Consider the following 16656-nt stretch of genomic DNA (forward strand, 5'->3'; position numbering starts at 1 on the left):
GTTTCAGATCTGAACCTGTGCAAATGGGCAGAAGGCGTTCTACCCAATTTGCGCAAATATGGGTTTTGGGAAATTTGTTCCCAAAATTATGGGTGAATAATCTGAAATTAATTTTTATATAAATCTGATTATTGTTTAGAATTGTTCTTTATGATTTTCTTGATTTATGGGCTATTCTTACAAGAGGAGATCGAATTCTTGATTTGCGTAGGGAACCTGCGTTTTTATGTTTATGGATTGTTTTATTACATTTGGTCTGTAAAATATTTTTTTTTTTATTTTTTAGACTGAATGTATAGGTATTCGATCTGATGTAATTATTGATAGAAATTAGGATTTCTCTTTATTTTATTTTGAATCAAAGAAGGCGGCGCAGAGAAGGAGATTTCGCAGATGGGAGAATTGCAATTTGCGATTAGCAGTTTGTGAAACTGCAACCAGTGATCTAACCTCTGTTTTGCAGGATGGAGTGTGCGAACAGCCCTATGAGACTGATTATTGTTTTTCTTTTATCAGTATTTAATTTCAGATTATTTTCTTGAATTGAAGATTTAATTAAAGATCAAACCCTAGACCCATTCGAACCAAGATTGGTACAAATTGTTTGGACTGAATCTAGGGTTCAATCAAGGCTGAAAGTCAGCCCTAATTTTCCCACTAATGGTCCTGAGGATTGATATTTAATTAAATGGTCAATTCGGCCCTACCTGTAAAGGCCCAGTTTTAAATGGTTAATACTGCTAAAAGCCCACTCTACGGATAAAGCTATATGGGCCGAACCCATCAACCCTAATTCGGCCCATATATATACCTAGATAATATTAACGGTTAATATTATGGATTTAAAATGGGCTTCAAATGCGCTTTACAGATAATTAATTGATTTGATCAATTTATCCTTGCATGTGATGTATGGATGTGTGATGTGCTACATACATGGGCCATAAATGCTTGGCCCATAATCAATCGACAGTGGCTCTTGCGCACACCATGGCTGAATGCACACCATTGCCATGGTGTCCCTTTTGGTCATTTGATGACCTCTCTCAGTGGTGGGCCCCACACCTCATGGAGAGGTTACGTGCAGAATCCTAGCCGATTTAGGCCCACTGAAATCTAGCTTTATGAAAGTCAGTGGGAACCACTTGGGTTTGACCTAAATCAAACTAGGGCGTAATTGACTGTTCCCTCCAGCTAATATGAGTGCATGTGATAGGGAGATTCATATGATGAACTCTCTAAAGGCCTTCCATCATTAGCATGAGGATGGGTCCTTCAGTAATGAGGAAATGCACCAGAAAATGGGCTATCCATTTGCTGTTGGGCTTGTCTGAATGTTTCATAAGATGATAGGGGCTTCATAGACCGATGTGGGAGGGGCTTCACTAGAAAATGGGAACTCTCTCACGGTACCTTGGCATTCACGAACATGATGGGTAAGCACTCACTGGACAGAAAGGTTTACTTGAAAACGGCTCTGAACCTTGTCTAACAGAGGCCAAAGGGAAAGCTCATATGATGAGTGGATATGATCCTTCACAGAAAGGTGGTGGGGTTATGCAACTGAAACAATTGGCTCCATGCACCCTATGTGATTTCCTACATTTCCAAAGACAACTCGCAGTCTCCGTCACTGAGAAAGGAGGGAAATCTCAGAGATGAATAAATGGAAATGGAACATAGATTAAAATCCATATCTATGTAAAGAACATGAATCAAATTAGGTTGTGGACTGATGTTTGCTCTTTTATCAGAAAATGGCAAACAGACAATTTGCAAAGTTGCTTGATAACAACAAGCTGAAGGGCCCAAACTATGCCGGCGGGTACAGGAACCTTATGTTGGTCTTAACCTCTGAGAAATTGGACAAGGTAGCCAAGAATCCTGCCCCGGATCGTCCGGGAGATAGGGCTTCTGAGGCCCGCAGAAGAAAATACCAAGAATGGGATGAGAAAAACTCCCTTGCCCGCTGCTATATCATTGCCTCCTTGGACAACCCAATTCAGAGGTAGTTCGATCAGATCAAACTTGCTAAGGACGTATTGGACAGTCTCAAGACAATGTACGAAGAGCAGAATCGTTCTACTCGGTAGAAGGTCTTGAAACAGTTCATGACCACGCAGATGTCCAAGGGCCAACCGGTTCACAACCATTGTCTCTGGATGATGGGCTATATCAACGAATTGGAGGCTCATGGACCTGAGCTGGATCTGGTAACACAGATCAATGCTATTCTCAACTCTCTCCCTCCATCCTTTAATCCATTCATCATGAATTACAACATGAACAAGTTGAACGTCAGCTTGCAGGAACTCAGCAATATGTTGCAGAGGGCCGAAGAATTGATTAAAAAGGATGAGCCCATTGCCATGCTTGTTGAAACTGGAAAATCGGGCAAGAAAAGGAAGGCAAAGAGAAAGCCCTAGAAGAAGGCTACCAAACCCAAGAAGCAAAGGAAGAACAAGGCATTGGATACCTGTCACTTCTGCAAGAAGACCGGCCACTGGAAAAGGAACTGTCCTGCCTACCTAGAATCCAAGAAAGGTAATCTCAAAACTTGTGTTAAAGAAACCAGCTTATTGGTAAATTCTGCGTCCTGGTGTATTGACTCCGGGGCTTCAACTCATGCGTGTAACTCACTGTAGGGGTTCAAGGTAAGCAGAAGGATGAGTGAAGGAGAAGTCACGCTCTACTTGGGGACTACTGAAATTGTTGTAGCTGCGGCCATAGGAACTGTGGAGTTACTTTTTAGAGAATGAACTATTGTACTGAAAGATTGCCTTTATCTACAAAATTTAAGAAGAAATTTGATTTCTGTCTCAAAACTGTGTGCAGATGGTTATTCTGTCTTCTTTAGTAATACGATTACTATTAAAAGAAATAACAAATTCATCGCATACGGGGAACTAGAGAACGGTCTCTGTGTTCTACATCCTTCTCTAGAAACTAACATAACCGAAACTACGTCAGCTGAAATCCCCAAGAAGAGAGTCCGTGATACAGTTAATCCCACGTGCCTGTGGCATTACCGACTTGGCCACGTCGATGTTGACCGAATCACCAGGTTGGTGAAGGATGGTCCTTTGGATTTTCTAACTATAGAAGATCTTCCCACTTGTGAGCCTTGCCTGCAAGGCATGATGACGAAACGGCCATTTAACGGTAAGCATGAAAGATATACAAGCACACTTGACCTTATACATAGTGATGTGTGTGGTCCCCTGAGTGTTAGGACACGAAATCAACACATGTATTTCATCACCTTCACCGATGATTTTTCATGATATGGTTACGTGTACCTAATGAGACAAAAGTCAAAATCCTTTGAAAAGTTCAAAGAGTTCAGACAAGAGGTCGAGAAACAGTTAGGGAGAGAAATTAAAGCCCCTTCGATCAGATCGAGGTGGCGAGTATCTCTTTGACAAATTTAGGGACTACCTAAAGGACAATGGGATAGTATCACAATTAACTCCTCTTGCTACACCACAAATTAACGGTGTTTCAGAGAGGAGGAATAGGACCTTATTGGATATTGTCCGGTCACTTCTCATACACTCAGACTTACCCACGTCCTTTTGGGGTTACGCATTAGAGACTGCGATTTACGTGCTGAATCGGGTTCTAACGAAATCGGTTCCGAATATTCCATATGAACATTGGATCGGAAAGAAACCAAGTGTCAGACACTTGAAGATTTGGGGTTGTCCAGCACATGTTAAAAGAACAAGTGCAGACAAGTTGGAACCCAAGACCAGCCGTTGCCTATTTGTATGCTACCTGAAAGGCTCTGTGGATTACCTTTTCTATGACCCAAGTGAGCAGAAGGTGTTCTGCAGCCGAAATGCACAGTTCTTGGAAACCGATTATATCCTAGACACCCATCGTCAGGAAATAGTCCATGATGGGGAGAGTTCAGGAGCAGTGGGAGATGTCCCACCAGTTCCAGGTAGTAACCAACCTAGAAGATCCACTCGGGTATCCAGGCCACCAGTCCGTTATGGTTATGACCAAGATAGTTACCTGGTGGAAACCTTGACTAGTGAAGAGGATCCTGTGAGTTACACGGAAGCTATGTTGGACATAAATTCCCAGAAGTGGGTGGAGGCCATGAGAGTAGAGATGGACTCAATGGAGACCAATGGAGTCTGGACTCTAGTAGGTCCGCCCTCTGGGGTAAAAGCAATTGGTTGCAAATGGATTTACAAGAGGAAGAAGGGCCCCAATGATAGGGTTGAGACCTTCAAAGCTCGTCTGATGGCAAAAGGGTACACTCAAAAAGAGGGCATCGATTATGAGGAAACATTTTCGCCTGTAGCCATGCTTAAATCCATTAGGATCCTGCTAGCTGTAGCAGAATACCATGATTATGAGATTTGGCAGATGGATGTCAAAACTGCATTCCTGAATGGAGATCTTATTGAAGATATCTATATGTAGCAGCCGCACGGCTTCATTGCTGCAGGTCAGGAAAACTTGGTATGTAAACTTAATAGATCCATTTATGGACTTAAGTAAGCTTCTAGAAGTTGGAACATCTGTTTTGACTCTGCTGTCAAATCATTTGATTTCGAGCAGAATCCGGATGAACCCTGTGTCTACAGGAAGTACAGTGGAGATAAGGTTACCTTCTTGGTTCTGTATGTAGATGACATTCTACTCATTGGTAATGATGTAAGAATGTTAACTACGGTGAAAGTATGTCTTTCACAGCAATTCTCCATGAAAGATCTTGGAGAAGCCCCATATATACTGGGTCTTCGACTCTATAGAGATAGATCGAAGCGGATAATAGGATTATCCCAATCTGCTTACATTAACAAAATAGTCAAAAGATATAGCATGGAAAACTCCAAGAAAGGAAATGTTCCTTTCAGGCATGGAGTCACTCTCTCCAAGAAGATGTCTCCAAAGACTTCTGAGGAGATTGATGGCATGAAAGACGTTCCCTATGCCTCTGTCGTAGGGAGCATCATGTATGCCATGTTGTGCACTCGTCCTGACATTGCTCAGGCAGAGAGTGTAGTAAGCAGATTTCAGGCCAACCTAGGGCAGGAGCACTGGACTGCTGTGAAAAACATACTTAAATACCTTCGAAGGACAAAAGTGTTTTGTCTAGTATTTGACGGTAGTTCACTACAGATCCAAGGGTATACAGATGCCGATTTCCAGTCGGATCTAGATGATAGAAAGTTTACATCTAGATATGTTTTCACGATAGGATCGTGTGTTGTTTGCGGGAAAACCAGCAAACAGGGGTCCACCGCAGATTCTACGACCGAGGCCAAGTACATTGCCGCAAGTGAGGCTGCCAAAGAAGTCGTGTGGATGAAGAAGTTCATTCACGAGTTAGGAGTAGTTTCGTCCAGCACATCACCCATCCCGTTGTTGTGTGACAACAATGGAGCCATTGCTCAGGCTAAAGAGCCACGAGCCCACTCGAAGTCGAAGAACATCGAGAGGAAGTACCACATTCAGAGGGAGATTGTTGGTAGAGGGGACGTCCTAATTCAGAAGGTAGTGTCCGCGGAAAATGTAGCAGACTCATTGATGAAGCCACAATCACAGAAAGTGTTTGAGAAACACGTGGAAAGCATGGGACTCCAGCTTATACCTGATTGGACCTATGTGCAAGTGGGAGCTGTTGGACAGTTTTGTATGCCCTTAGCTTCAATTAGAATGATGTACTTTATGAGTTTATTGTAAATAAAAAAAAGTGCATACTTGATTCATGTTCCCTTGGTATGTTTCAATGTAATACCCTTAAACTGGACACTCAATGAGACTCGTGTTAGTTTAGAATGTTCACGGCCAGTGGGTCGGTCTGGGGAGACCTATCCTGATAAGGCTGACACTGTTGTGCCACCAAGCGGTTGGAGTGGCCTGTCTCAGCTGCCAGGGTGAGACCCTAGGCACATACAGTGTAGGATTAATTGAATCTTTGAACTAGACCAGATTTCCAATATTGCCCTAGACCTTGGAGATTAATGGGCAAAACTGGAAAGTTACACCCGACCCCTAGACTCGATTATGATACTGCACTGGGTGTCGGATTGGGCTGTTTTTGATGTACCAATCAGTGAGATCCTTAGTGGGGGTCAAAACCTAGGTATGTTGGGACAGTCTGAGAATTCATCTGAGTGGGTGATCATAGTGACAGGATCAGCCCCTTTGTCGGACAAAGGTCATGATCGGGGATGCACTCTCACTGATGGAAACCAAGACTGCCGGCAGCCGATTTCAATCGTTAAGATTTGTTTTGCAAAGTATATTTTATATGAGATATAAAAATATATATATTATGGTTTCTAAAATGTTTGCAAAAGGTTTTAATTCCCGGGATCCATATAAGTAGAGAGTGCAACACTGTTCCTTGCAACCGAGGGAGAGGTCCTCTCTTGTCGGGCAGTGTTTGATCATTATGGGCTGAGAGGTTAAGTGTAAGACCATTGAGGATAATACCAGATGGGCTAATCTTGCATCTGCCCACAGTCCCTGGGTGTTACAAGGTGGCTTGGCCCAGGGACCACTTAGGGTAAGTGTTGGGCCCATAGAGCCCATTTGATGGGTTTCAGAGGTTGCACTGTCCATAACAGTGTATTTGGCCAGGCCTTGTAACAAAGGATGGGCCGAACCCATGTGGCTGATGTGTAGATCAATGCTTGGGTCCCACGCCATACAAGGAAGCCCAACTGGGCAGCAGTTAGGAAGGTAAAGTGAGCACATAAGCTTAATGGGGAGCAAAGGTTCAAGATCTGGTATAATTTTCTCCTACTCCTTTTGGTTCAGATCTGGTTCAGTTTATGGTTCAAGATTGATCATTGAAAATATGATTTTCTAAATAGGGAATGTGATTCCCAGTTGAAAGGGAGAGAAATATTTTTGAAATTCACCCATTTATTCCGTAAGATTTGGGCGTCCATACGATGGATCTCTCATCCCTTCATTTTCCTGATATAGAGCGAATATCCCCACCTCCTACCTTTCGGGGTCTTGGAACCTCCATAAATAAGGGGGTCCCCTTCGTGTTAGACATCACGGATCCTAGGTAGTTTGCTACTGAAACTCCCAAGTGGTTACAACCCTTTTTACCTCTTTAGACCCTTTTCCCTCGCAGACACTCTCTCATCCTTTAAAGAGAGGACATTTTCCAATCCAGTCAGATACCTCCTACCAAGAGAAGTGGTTAACCACCAATTGGGAGTTGCTGAAGGCTTCTATGTGCCACGCACCGAGGTCAAGTGCAAGTCAGAGTCCGACAATCAGAGCCTCATACTCGGCTTCGTTGTTGGAGGCCATGAACTCGAACCTCAGGGCATGTTTGAGCACTATTTCTTCTGTCCCAAAGAGAATGAGGCCGGCTCTGCTACCCTGCTTGTTGGATGAACCGTCCACATGGAGAGTCCATATTTGTAGTGTTGGGGTTGGGTCCTGTATTGTAAATGTGCACTCCGCTAAGAAATCGGCTAGGGCTTGGGCCTTGATGGCAGGTCGCGGAGCGTACTCTATGTCTAACTCACTTAATTCCACACTCCACTTAATTAGGCGGCCAGATGCTTCCGATCTCTATAACACTTGTCTGAGAGGTTGGTTGGTAAGCACGTGGACGTTGTGGGCTTGGAAGTATGGCCTGAGCTTCCTTGCCGCACGGCTCAATCAATAGTTCAAGTCACACACTCTCATAATCCATCTTCTCTTCGGAGAAACCACTTCAACTATTCTTAATAAATAAAAAATACAACATTGCATAGTTGAAGGGAAATATCCAAATACATGTCTTATTCTTTTCAATAATCCATATAAATTAAGATATGAAATAGAATAAATTAAACCAAACGCAACCATAACAAAGGTAAATCTAACTTATCTATAAAAGAAAAACAAAGCTAAATCTATTGGTTTCATGGAAGGCAGATATTTTGTTGTTGTCTTGTGGTTCCACAAGGATGAATTGTTTTTTCTTGTTTCCTACAAGTAGGAACCCCTCCCCTTGCCTGGGCGTCCTCCCCTTCCTCTACCCTTGAACTACTCAAGATCAGCCTTTTGTCTTACCTGGGAGCAGAATCCAACCCTTTCTCAGGAGCTCTTGAGTCCATTTTATAGAGAAGGGTGGACACAACTGGGATTAGAGAGAAAGAAGGGGGTGTCAGCTGGGTTTTAGAAAAGTTATGGGTGCCCTATGGTTTCTAATGGAGGGTTATGATGGTTTTGAGGTGATCCTAAGGCTAAGAATAGAAGGAGAGGTAGTGCAATATTATGTAGGGCTGAGATTTAATGGCTAAAGGTTGAATGGCGAAGATTAGAAGTTAGGTGGCTCCCTCGGGTTAGAATGCTAAAGGGAGAGTGCCCTAGAATGGACGGTGGAGATTAGAAGGGGTGGAGGGTGAAGATTAAACAGCTAAGGGCAGCTAAGGTTTGCTAAGGATGAAAAGAATAGGTTAAAAGGCACCCTTGATTTAGCTAAGGCATGGGGAGCATGCTAATACAGTAGGAGGGGCGCCAAACTGGGTTTAGCAGATAGGAGGCGCCCTCCTGCTTTTAGTTTTTCACAAAAACACCCCCTCTCTCAGCTGGACTTCACGCCGGGTTCCCAAAAACTTCATTTCAGCCATGAAACCTCCATAGTTTTCTACAAAATTTGCATAGGGACCCTCAGAGGTCACAATACTGAAATCAACTAGGAAAAAAGCATACCTTGACTATTCTAAGGCTGAAAATACCCCTGAATTGATGCCCTTAGCAATGCAGCCTTAAAATTACACCGAGAATATAGGTTCTTCCTATTGCAAGGTCATCCCTGATAGAATTAGTCGAGCATCTTGATGCGGCACGATCCAGGCACTCCTAGCTGGCTGCTGATTGGGTCCTTGTTGGCAACGGACGGCACCAGAGAAGATGGAAAGAAGGATTCTCAAGGATTTACCCGGTGGGAATACTCCGAAACTTAAGTCAAAACGCTGGGGAAGGAGAAGAAAAAGAGTGCAAAAGCTAAGAGTGTAGGTCGCGCCTTATCAATGTGCTTGAGAGATTAGCTCGCGAGCAAGCAAAGACTCAGGTTGAGTATATGAGTGCGAAAGTATTCAAAAGTCTGAGAGAGCCCTTCTTGTTTGCCTCCAGGGATTTTATAGGGGAATTACTGTCAAATCAAGTGTAACTGCCACTGTGCCCCTGCTACAGTCGTTACCTGCCAGGGCTGCGCAGGTGATCGTTGCAACGTACCTCTTGCTCGGATGAGTGACACGTCTTAAAGGGGCAGGCACACTTCCGCCTACTGAGAGACGTGGGTGCAGACTATCGAAAGGACAGGGGATTGCGCTGTCAGTTAGGAGACGTGGCACATACTGATCGGTATGGTTCGTCAGGTAGAAGCTTCCTGACAAACATCCGCGCCGCTTACTCACGAGCTACTTTGTAGCGAGCTTGGGAATACTTCAGTGTTACCCTTACTAAGGTTGTTCTCTGGGGTGACTTATCTGCTCGGGGACTGGAGCAAGCTGGTTTCCCTAGTACGCGAGCTAAAGCAGTCTTGGAGTATCCCCCTTTGGGTAGCTCGGGGAACCCAGAGCTCGTGTTGTAAAGAACTTCTACAGCGAACTATGATATAGTGAGCTGCTTTATGGGCTCGTTACTTAGCCGTGATCAGGCTATGATACTGAGCTGTTGCCCGTGCTGAGTCAGGTCCACGTGCCATTATTTCACAGGTCAGGTCAAATCATCCTCCATCAATTGCCCCCCACTCCTTGAGCTAAGAGTGTTGCCTGAGTGCAAGGAGTTCATGAAGTATGATGAACTGATTTGACCAAAATTCAAACTTGATTGACTGATCACACTAAATGTATTCGCGGGAATCAGGAGATTTTCTGACCTTTCGTATTCTGAAAACGTGCTGGGGTGGCTTTTAACTCCGAATGTCGTGCAGCCGTCATTACCTCAATCATGGGAGACGTGCAGCCAATCGCTTTTCGGTTTCAGAAGGAGTGCGGTCAGCACACCTGCGAACTGTCTGATCTGCCTTAATCTGGGCCGTTGATTCGGAGGCACGGAGCCTATAAATAGGAGGGCCCTCTGGGTCTCACTCTCTCACGCCATCTTGCTGTCTTCGGATTCTATGGTCTTGCATCTGTCAAGTCTACTCGAGTTCCTCACTTTACTTCATCCCGTCCTTTTCGGTGAGTCTCGATCACTCAGTCATGTCAGGGTGCCCGTACCATAGTCACCACCGGGGCAGTGGCCAGGGTGATGATGCTCCCTCGAGTTCGGGAGGAGCTTGGGAACAGGGCCAGGGGGCCCAGGAGACCTCCGGTGATGGAGCCTCCACTTCCCGGGGAAGGGAGCCCGATACTTTCATCCCTTCCTTTATGACGGAGGGGAGGCTTAGGTCTTTAATAAGCTATTTCCACCTCCCCAGGGACCTTGTTTACTGCATTCCCACCGGTAACTTTCTGTGGGAGCATGGTCCCAACGAGATAGTTATCTACCAGGAGCAGCTCGAAGTTGGCCTGCGTCTCCCCCTACACCCCTTGATAGTGGAAGTGCTAAACCACTTCAACGTCACTATCGATCAGCTTCATCCCAACGCCATTCGGAACATGGTTGGGACTATATCCTTGTGCTGTGAATACTGTCTTCCTTTGAACCTCGATTTTTTTTCTGCTATCCTCTATATAAAGAATGCCATTCCCAGGGCTCCACCGGAGAGGCGTCTCTACTACTTCTCTCCCCGCCGTGGCTACAAGCTCTTATATGAGCTCCCGAATAAAATTTCTGCCTAGAAGCGGGATTATTTTTTGGTCCGCAACCCTGAGGGGTGGCCCTTCCCTTCTTCTTGCAGGGGCGCCATTCAAGACTCCGGGGTCGAGCTGGACCCTGATGCTCAAAAAATGATGCTGTCCTGGGCATCAGTTGGCTTCCTTTGTTCGGATTACTTGACCAAGAAGAAGCTCGTGCAGGCCGGTCTGAGCCCGGGTAGGTTGCCTCTTTAGGTCGCGTAGTACATTGTCACAATGTTGTATATATACATATACTTTGTTCTTACCGAACTAATACCTTATGGTTTCTTCCTGGCAGCCATCATGTTTGGTGTTGATTCGTGTCGTCTTCTATCAACCAACCAGAGGCACAAAGTAAAGAGGTCGCGCCCCGACCAGACTCCCCCCTCTGGGGGTACCGAGTATGGGTCTGCTGAGCCGGGCTTCACCTCTCCGCCGCACGAAGTTCCGCCGCCTTCATGCGAAGGAGGTGCCGGCGGGGCCAGCCTCGAGGAGGGCGAGCTCCCACAGCAAGAGGTTGTCCCCCCGGGTCCTTCTCGATCGTTTCCTTATCCGTGGCTCCTAGTGTGGAACTGGGAGGGCGTAAACGACTTCGTCGTGGCTCATAGGAGGAGCTGGAGAGCAATCTGCAACGAGGAGGTCGCTAAGTGGGGAGCGATGGAGCCTGGGGATCTTTCCACTTTTGCCGCCTCTCAATGTATGGTGGTAAGTGGTCCTTCTATCCTCCTTTGTCCTTCTTTCCTTTTTTGATGTCTTTTGACTCCAGTCTCTTGTTGGTAGGTAAACACCGCCATACACGCCATGGTCCTCCAGACGCATGTCCACTCCTACGATGCTCATAACCAGAAGGTGAACATTCAGAAGCTTCAGGGCAAGCTCGACCGAACTCGGGGCGAGCTCCTTCACACTCACAAGGGGAATGAGTCCCAAGAGCTGCTCGTCCGAGACCAGGAGGCGCAGATTGTCAGGCTTTCTGAAGAGAGCACGCTCTATAGGGAGGAGTCGTCGAGGCTTGCAGCAGAGAGAGAGCTCCTTCGCCAACAGGTTCGGGACTTGGAGTCCACTCTTCTAAACCGAACTCGGAACTTCGACAACATGGTGGAGGCCGAGCTAGAGAAGGCGGTCTGGGACTTCAAAGATTCCCAAGAATTTCATGACCTCTAGGTAGAGTATGGCTCAAGTTCCTACCGATCTGGGTTCCAGCTTTGCCTGTGGTTGGTCCGGAAGAAATTCTCTGGGCTCAACCTTGATGGCATCACTATGAAGGGCCTGTCTCCCGAGACGGCGGACTAGAAGGAGGAAGAGGAGCCTGACTCTCTGGAGGATGAGGAGGAGGCGGATTCTTGAGGCTTTGGCGGCGTTTGATCATCTCTTACTACTTCTGGTGGCTCCCGGGTGCCCTAAACCCAGTCTTGACAGGATATTTTGCTAGGCAGTTGTGCCCTTTTGTCAGACTTTTTGGGCTTTTTAGCCCGGTTGTTGCTTTTTTCTTTCTCTCTCTCTCTCTCTTTTTTTGAGACAGTAATGAAATTCCTTTATTGTTCAAAGTATGGCGTGCTCCCTCTATTTTTTGCCAAAGCGAGCTCACCGCCCGAGCTGTTAACAATAATTCCTTTATTGTTCAATAGTCATTTTCCCGAGCTGTCCCTTACCGTTTAGGGCATCTCTATGATATATTGTGAAGTGGTTACCATGTAGGCCTGAATTATACGCTTGTCGGCGATTCCTTAATTCAACCAACATTCTGAGACGAGCTATGCTTGGTGGGGTTAAAACCCGAGCTGCTTACGCCTCTGATGTTTCAGACATTGCCTTTGCCACCGAGGTGACTGTCTCTCTTGATTCTGAGGTCTTTGATGGCTTGGTCTTTTAACCCTTAGACTGAGGGGGTGACAGTCTGCCTCTGAATTTTGCCCATGCCGTGGAGGCAATTGGGTCTTGTTGTGCCGAGGTCATGTTAGCTCAGCATCCTGGCCCTTAGGCTCCGAGAGTGACTCATGGTCTACTCAGAGAACATGGAACGAGACCCAAAAGAATTGCTCCACTGTTAAAAAAGAAATGCTAAGGATAGTATTGTGCATAGCCAAATTCCCAAGTGACTTTATAAATCCGCATTTTGTTGTGAAAATAGATTGCAAAGCCAAAGAAATCTTAGAAAAGGATGTTAAAATATGCTCTCAAAACAGATATTTGCCTGGTGGCAGGCCATTTTATAAGTCTTTGATTTTGAGATTATATATATATATATATATATATATATATATATATATATATAGGGAAATTTGAAAAATGGCAAGTAGTAGCAGGAGTTTCCCACAAAGATCAAACCAGAGATCTAATAAGAACTTAGGAAATTCCAAGACTTATCAATCCAATAGATTTACACCTCTTTATCCTCCCTCAAAAAGGGAACCATCTCCATGTCTAGAAAAAATAGAAAATTTCAGCTCATACATTCACTCAAATATAGAGTTTGTAGTCATAGTGAACTAAGAAGAAGCCTCAATACTTTCTACCTTCGTAAACCTAGATAGAGAAGTACAAGCCCTTGCCTCTAAATACCTACAGGAGAATTGATTTATCGGGATACCTGAAGAACGGTGGAGAGATGAGAGATCCATCATATGGATAGCCAAACCCTGCAGGTAGGTAGGGCGAAACTTCAAAATTTTCTCTCTCTCCCATGTGGGAATCACATTCCCTGTTTTAGAAAATCTGCATTTTCAATGATCAATCTTAAACCTAAGCCGGACCAGATCAGAAACTAAAAGGTAGGAAAGGGATATACCAGATACAGAGTAGCAGTAACTCCCAACGAAGGTGTTCACATCCAAGGAAAATTCCAAAAACTACTCCCACCGAAGATGACACAGCGTAGGGTGGAGCAAAATCAGTAGGTTCTTCACAAGAACCAAATTCTTCAACAAGAATTCGATGGATGGAGTGTGAGCACGACTTCAGAGCGGCCTTTCTCCAAAGACTGATATCAAGAACACTTCTTGATCGCTCCTACGGTGGAGATCGAGCTGGAAATGGCGGCAGCAGAAGAAGGGCGCAAGAGCAGAAAATGGCACAGTCTTACTGTAGTTGTCTTCTCTTTTTCTGTGATCTGAGATCTTATTGTTTGAGATGAATGGATGTTCGCCCTCCTACTCCTTTTATAGCCTTAAAGAGAGCTCCTAATCTCATTAGGAGTTTCCTAATCCAAATATGTATGTGGATCAGGACGTCTATTTAAGAGATACGGATAAGCCCTTATCTTATCTGTAGATTAGATCAACCCTCATAATCTTATTAGGAGTTTCCAAATCCAAATCTGTATTTGGATCTGGACTCTCTGAGTGGATAGGGATAGCTCTCTATCCTATCTACTGATCCAAATCCCAGATCCGCCCCTTCTTTAACTAATCAAATTAGACCAGTTCGAATTGGGCTTTAGGCCCATTAAGTCCATGTGCTCACTAACCTTCCAGACTGCTGCCCATTTGAGCTTCCTTGTATGGCGTGGGACCCAAACATTGATCTACACATCAACCACATGGGTTCATCTAAGCCTTTGTTACAAGGCCTGGCCGAATTCACTGTTATGGGCAGTGAACCCCTAATGTCATCACCATGGGCTCTTAATGGGCCCAACACTTACACTACGCGGTCCTTGGGCCAAGCCACCTTATAAAAACCCAGGGACTATGGGCAGATGCAAGATTAACCCATCAGGTATTACCCTCATTGGTCTTACACTTAACCTCTCAGCCCAAAATGATCAAACATTGCCTAAAAAGAGAGGACCTCTCCCTCGGTGGCAAAGAACAGTGCTGCACTCTCTACTCACATGGATCCCAAGAATTAAAACATTTTGCAAACATTTTGAAACCGTAATATATATGTATATCTTTATATAAATATATTTTGCAAAAACAAATTTCAACGACTGAAATCGGCTACCGGCAACTTTGGTTTCCATCAAAGAGAGTGCATCCCCGATCATTACCTTTGTCCGACAAAGGGGCTGATCCTGTCACTATGATCACCCACTCAGATGAATTCTCAGATTGTCTCAACATACCCAGGTTTTGACCCCCTCTAAGGATCTCACTGATTGGCATATCAAAGACAGCCCAATCCGACACCTAGTGCAGTATCATAATCAAGTCTAGGGGTCAGGTGTAACTTTGCAGTTTTGCCCACTAATCACCAAGGTCCAGAACAATACTGGAATTCTGGTCCGGTTCAAGGTTTCAAGTAAACCTACACTGCAAGTACCTCGGGTCTCACCCTGGCAGCTGAGACAGGCTACCCCAACCAACTTGGCGGCACATCAGTGTCAGCCTTATCAGGATAAATCTCCCCAGATCTATCCAACGGCTGTGAACATTTTAAACTAACACGATTCTCATATGTGTCTAGTTTAAGGGTATTACACAGAAACACACCAGAATAACATGAATCAAATATGTACTTTATTCATTTACATTAAATGTCATAAGGTACATCATTCTGATTGGAGCTAAGGGCATACACTGTCTAACAGCTTCCACTTGCACTTAGGTCCAATCTGGTATAAGCCGGAGTCCCATACTTTCCACGTTTCTCAAACACTTTCTGTGTCAATGGCTTAGTTAATGGGTCTGCTACATTCTCCGCTGATGCTACCTTCTGAATCAGGATGTCCCCTCTTCCAACTATCTCCCGCAGTACATGGTACTTCCTCTCGATGTGCTTCGACTTCGAGTGGGCTCGTGGCTCCTTAGCCTAAGCAATAGCTCCATTGTTGTCAGACAAACAACGGAATGGGTGATGTGCTGGATGGAACTACTCCCAATTCATGAATGAACTTATTCATCCATACGGCTTCTTTGGCAGATTCACTTGCGGCAATGTATTCGGCTTCGGTTGTGGAATCTGTGGTGGACCCCCGTTTGCTGCTTTTCCAGCAAACAACACACGATCCTATCATGAAAACATACACAGATGTAGACTTTCTATCATCTGGATCTGACTGGAAATCAACATCAGTATACCATTGGATCTGTAGTGAGCTACCATCGAATACCAGACAAAATTCTTTTGTCCTTCGAAGGTACTTAGGTATCTTTTTCACAGTGCTCCTGCCCTGGGTTGGCCTGGAATCTGCTTACCACATTCACTGCCTTAGCAATGTCAGGACGAGTGCACAGCATGGCATACATAATGCTCCCTACGACTGAGGCATAGGGAACATCCTTCATGCCCTCAATCTCCTCGGGAGTCTTGGGAGACATCCCCTTGGAGAGAATGACTCTGTGCCTGAAAGGAACATTTCCTTTCTTAGAGTTCTCCATGCTGTATCTCTTGACTATTTTGTCAATGTAAGCAGATTGGGATAATCCTATTATCCTCTTCAATCTAACTCTATAGAGTCGAAGACCCAGTATATAGGAAGCTTCTTCAAGATCTTTCATGGAGAATTGTTGTGAAAGCCATACTTTCACCGTAGTCAACATTCCTACATCATTCCCAATGAGTAGAATGTCATCTACATACAGAACCAAGAACGTAACTTTATCCCCACTGGATTTCCTGTAAACACAGGGTTCATCCGAATTCTGCTCAAAATCAAACTTTTTGACAGTAGAGTTAAACCGGATGTTCCAACTCCTAGTAGCTTGCTTAAGTCCACAGATGGATCTATTTAATTTACATACCATGTGTTCTTGACCCATAGCTATGAAACCTTGCAGTTACTACATATAGATATCTTCAGTAAGATCTCCATTCAGGAACGCAGCTTTGACAACCATTTGCCAAATCTCGTAGTCATGGTATGCTGCTACAACTAGCAGCATCCTAATGGATTTAAGCATGGCCACCGACGAAAAGGTTTCCCCATAATCAATGCCATCTTTCTGAG

This window comes from Nelumbo nucifera, chromosome 5, assembly GCF_055504915.1.
Source record: "Nelumbo nucifera cultivar China Antique chromosome 5, China Antique-T2T, whole genome shotgun sequence".
Lineage (NCBI taxonomy): Eukaryota > Viridiplantae > Streptophyta > Magnoliopsida > Proteales > Nelumbonaceae > Nelumbo > Nelumbo nucifera.